This window comes from Nilaparvata lugens, chromosome 3, assembly GCF_014356525.2.
Source record: "Nilaparvata lugens isolate BPH chromosome 3, ASM1435652v1, whole genome shotgun sequence".
In the NCBI taxonomy this organism is placed as follows: domain Eukaryota; kingdom Metazoa; phylum Arthropoda; class Insecta; order Hemiptera; family Delphacidae; genus Nilaparvata; species Nilaparvata lugens.
The window spans coordinates 79,217,038-79,223,037 of NC_052506.1; positions in this window are offsets into that span (position 1 = coordinate 79,217,038).

Here is a 6,000-nt window from a genome sequence, read left to right on the forward strand (position 1 = left end):
TATGATACATACGTAAATGAAAATTGAATAGAACGATTTACATAACCTTAATAAAATTTTGAAGAGGAGATGCAGCCAGGCAGACAGGCAATGACTCCGCAATACCCACAGAAACAGGACATCAGCAAGCGATGATGTGATCTGGCCATGCGATGACAAGCATGGAAACGTCCACCACAGCAGGCGAATCCCCCAGTGGAAATGTAGGCTGGAGCATGTAGAATCCCAAATGAATAATCCGAGTTTCAAGTTGTGGAATTTTTAGAATGATTTCCAAATGGTAGAGATGATGAATTTGAAAGTTTGAGTTTCACGAGGTGAAGCCAATTGTAGAAGAATGGTAATTGAAGCCCACACGAAGTTGTAATTTGACAAAGTTTATCAGAGTAATATGCGAAGCAATCAATGAATAATTGAATCACAATTGAAGAATAGAATAAATGAATTAATTTGTAGAATAATTCACACTTTAAAAACGTTCTGTAGATCAAATAAATAGCGATGAACGCCCAAATGATGTCGTGAACTTAGCAAAGTTTATCAAAGCAAAAATGCGATCGATGAAGCAATCGATGAATAATTGAATCACAATTGAAGAATAGAATAAATGAATTAATTTTTAGAATAATTCACACTTTAAAAACGTTCTGTAGATCAAATAAATAACAATGAACGCTCACACGAGGTCGTGAACTTAGCAAAGTTTATCAAAGCAAATATGCGAAGCAAGCGATGAATAATTGAATCACAATTGAAGAATAGAATAAATGAATTAATTTGTAGAATAATTCACACTTTAAAAACGTTTCGTAGGTCCGATGAATTCAGATGAAAAGTTTAGACCGGGCGCAGGATGCACACCCGACTAGGAACCATTGCAAAAAGACACGGAAACACTACAATGCTCAATGAAAAAGGCAAGATGCCGGATGTGTTTGAAACGTAGGCAAAGCGCCCGCAACCGCATGGTGAAAAAGTAACAAATATCTAGAAAGTAAGATGCCTAAAGACAAGATTAAATTCCAAAAAATCGAATAGTAAAAATATTAAAATTGCAACGGCAAATAATCCGACGAAAAAGTATGAATAAAAGTTGTCACGTGGTAATTTAAAACCACCAAATATTTTAAAATGAACCAATGAAATGTAATAGAACTATAAAATTGGAGAGAAGGTTAGATCTACTCAAAGGATAAATCAACTTAAATCAAGTATCATTAGCGATTAGGAGTAATAGCGTTATCAAAAATGATAGGAAAACATGTATAATTGTGATTTAATAATTATGAGAACCCATTGGTAAGATCAAAAAAAATTATAAAGCGGCATTCTTATTATTGATGGATTATAAAAAATAAAATGCATGAACATTGAGGTTAGAATTATTTGTTTACATTTTGAAAAGAATTAGTTGATTTTGGATAAATCGATAATTATTAGAATCAATACTGAACAAATCAGCTGATTATTTGATCAACCCATATAACAGGTTGAATTATATAAAATTTACTCATAAAGGATATATTATGTATACTAAAGGAAGTCGATGTGTAGAAATACGAACATCCATTATTTCTGTATAAATATTTATTATAATCTAAAAAAGCATGATAAATCAAGAGTATACAAAACTCATATAAAAACTAAATGTATTAACATCGCATGTTAGGATTTATTTATGAAATCAATTTAAGATAAACACTCCATACATTTGTATAAAAACTCTTTTTTAGTTAATTTTTTCTATTATAAAGCCGAGGAAGCCCTGATTCCCAAGGCAACCAATTGTATTGAGTTTATTAAATTGAAGGCCAATCAGAGAGTAGCTTACAGAATTATTCGTGGAAGAGACAAATTTTTCTGAAAACCTCCTTCTTCTGGCTTAAGATCCCGACCTGAGAGGATGCACATGGAGTTTAGGGTTCTTTCTTCCTCTTTTTAAAATTTTAAAACTATTAAGCCAAAACCTTTTTTAATGTAAAGTATTTGTATTAAATGTCAATTATCTGTGAACTCAGTGCTGTCAAAGAGTTCGTAATTTGTAACGATTCCCATAAAAATATCTTTAATTCGAAAGAAACTTATAAAAATCTGGATCACGCGTTAGCCCAGCAGTGAAGAAAAGGAGCCTACCTAATTAATTATTGGAAATAATTAATTCAATCCACGAGACCATCAAGAACTTCAATTCAGTGAGTGATAAGTCAAACGAGCTCGTTTTTTCTACGTACAGTGGGGGAATTAATAAAAAAGCGCTATTCAAATTAACTTGAATTAAATAAAAGTCACCACGTGTTGAATAATATCACATAGTTCATAAGAACATTTTATAAATTTATTTAATATATGTAGGAAGCTTACTTCCATGCACAGCCCGAATTCATATAAATCCCTGAGATCTCATGTTTGAATATTAATTTATTAATTATAATTTTGTTAATGGAACAAAGTATATCATATCAAACTTATAGACCAAACAGGTTTTTGTTTGCAGAATTTTGTATTGATTGGAAGTATAAGTATCAGTATTAAATATAATATATTTATGAATTTGAAACTCACTATTGTGAATATTAGCAAAGCCTGTGATAATTATTCAGATTTTAGAAATAGATTATTTAAGTGAATTATAGATATATCGAATATTTTATGCACATCTTTTTTATGGGAATATATTTTGTGTTTTATGTCAGCATACAAACTCATAGAATTTTTTATTATATCCTAACTCATCTCGTGATATACAGTTTGAGCTGTTTTAATACCAACAAATATTTGGCAGCACTTAAAATTATTGAATCGAGTAATATTAATCTTATTCAGAGCACTCAATATTTATCATCCTTTGATGATATTCATCTCATCTACCAGAACAAGTATATTAAGAAATTATATTAATAAGGTTCCAGTTATATCATATAAGGATCCAGAGAGCTTCAAGAACTGGCATTGTAAGTTCTAAGGAATTTTGGGAGGGTATATTGGTGAATACTTGTATTCACGACGAGCGTTTTAGGAATCAACTAGAAACAACTATAGTTGGTCCTTATCATTCTCTAGTGGTGCATGGTTACTGATAATCAGTCATCAAATATTCTTTTAATTTCCTCACTGGTATTCTTCAAGAACTTCACAGAAGCAGCGGTAAGAATTATCAATCACCGTTCACTGAACCTTATGGTGATTATTTGTATTTATAAAATTCATGTTTCTACCACTGAGCTAGAGCTGAGGTTTGAACCCAGTAATTTTGCGAGCCGGACGGCCTTAATTTTTTGTGAATTTATTCGCAAAAGAGGGAATTTAGAGACTGCTCTTATAAATATCAGAAACATTGTATTATCTGTGAAGGATTTACAATTCACAACTTCACATAATGGCTTCACAACGTGGGACTCTATCATAAGAGATAACCCCCCAGGAGCACAATATCACATAATGGCACCCAACCAGTGGAGCATGATGAAAAGCTTACCTACTCAATCTCACTATCAATGATTCATAAAATTATTGATAAAACTGAAAGCTGCAAGAAGTATAATCTGAAGTTGATTCAACAAGATATATCTGATGATCTATAGTAAGTTTCTGGCTAAAATAATTGAGTTGCTCTACAAATTGAAATTTTTCAAGCTGCATAAATACAGACAAACTGTATCACACGAGTTTGATAACATAATTCTCATAATAGAGGAAAAATTGGATGGAAATTTCCATAAAAGTTATAGTAAAAATTTGATTTTGATTTTTGAATCTAGATATTGTATGCTGACCAGGGGTATAGATTATTTGAAATATAATCGCATAGCTATTAGTAAGGAAGATAAAACCCTACCTAAAATTTTAAGAACTATATTAGCGTAACCTATCTATGTTGATAAGCATACCTGTATCACTCGAAGGTCTTTTCGTAATATATGTATATGACACTTGAAATTTTTAACACCACACAATTTTATCCAGAATAGGCACTATCACTTGAAATGAATGCAAATAAGAAAATTATGAACAATAAATGGATCGCAAATGAAGAACGAGTCTCCAGAATAGAGACACGTATGGAAAATATCCCAGTCAGTCGAATGCAGTATACACCGAATGAAGTAGTAAACAGCATTCAACTTTTTCAAAGTCTTGGAAAATTTGATAATTCCCATTGTCATATGCAACCCAGACCATTCATAGATCAAATAAAAGCTATTCAGGAATTGATACCCACCTCTTGGTTAGTATGGCGTTTCCAACTGTCCAGTCTACTACTCGGCGAGCCGCTGATGTTCTTCCAGAGCCGGATGCGAGATATCAATAGCCTGGAGGACTTCATCTCCCAATTCCTGCAGCAGTATTGGAGTAAACGTAAGCAGATGGACGCACTATCAGAGATTATATCATGCACATATGATAATAGAGGCAGACAGTCATATACTGAATTTGTGGCTAAGATGAAGTGCAAAAATTCGCAACTAGACAAATCTTTGGCAGATGCATCACTAGCAAATATATTATCAAAAAAGCTTCCTTTCAATGTTCGCATGACACTAGCAGTATCCTCGATCGCCAGTTGTAAAGAATTAATGGAACATTTACACTGTATCCAATCCGTTACTTCTGAATCCAGTCAGGTAAACGATCGCGCAGGAGACTCCAATCATTCTCTTCAGCATAACAACAATAGCTTCAGGAAAAATTATAATGGTGAGAACCAAATGTCAAATGCCGGAGCAAACACCCGATATCAAAAATACCCTGAAAATACTAGCAGAGGTCAATCGTTTGAAAATAATTCTAGAAATAGATCTCAATATTACAATAGTAAACAACAAGATAGAGGAGCATATTATGATGGCAGAGATCGCTTAAATGGGAATAATTACAAACGAGATGGAGATCGCAAGAATCAAGGTGAAACGCATCAAAATTATAACCGAACAAATACATCTCACACAGTAGCACATACAACAAAGACAACCCAAACCCAACAATCAGAACAAATCCACCACCGCAACAGCCCGCCACCAAATAAAGAAGCCAAACATACATCAAAATCAATATGCAAAAAGCAACCCATGCTAAGTCTGCTATTCCCCCCCGAAGATCTACCACCAATAACCAGCTCACCACCGAAAATAACATGCAGCATTAACACCGGAATAATTAAAGAATTGCCAATAATCAAACATAAAAATGAAATACCGCCTCCATGCACTGAACCTGAACCCCAGCATGCAGTAACCCCACAACCTACCCGGTTTGAACAGCCACCACCCAAGCATCGTTGGATTCACCCGCAGCACACTAGGTTCAAAGAACAAACCACTTCCAAAGTAAGCCGAAAGTGTGACCGGCAGGACGACATCGGAGTGAACCCTAGAGTCCAACACCAGAAGGCCCACCGGAGAAAACGACAGAGAAGGCCACGGAAGAGAGGTTATCGCCCGCATGCCAAATTCAAATACCACCAAAAAGAGGCACAGAAACCAGGCAAACATGGAAGGAAGACAGCATGCAGGGAGGAATACCGGCACCAGGAGGAAAGGAATAATTGGACTGACATGCACCTGAAGCACACACGGTTCAAGCAAGCAGCTTACCGTCGTGGTTGCACCTACGGAATAAATAAAAGGAATATGCCAAAAGTAAATGGAGAATTAATAACGGATACAGGCCTGGATTATGATAAAGGAAGGAATTATTATATGAAATTAAGGAAAGATGAATTGTGTACATTAAAATTGAAAGAAGGAGTGAATTGTTCATTGGAAACGGGAGTATATGATTGGTATTTAAGGAAAGGTTATGTTGTGAGAAACACGGTAAATGCATTGATTTATTTTGTGAGGATTATTATATTTATGGCTGCGATATCAATTAAGGAAAATATCATTAAAGTACTGATGAATGAGGGCGTGTCTTATGATGAGAGAATCAGTTCTAAAATTTTCAAAGCTAATCTGAAACTCAGAACGATTCAAAATACACCAAGTAAATACTCTAGGCTAG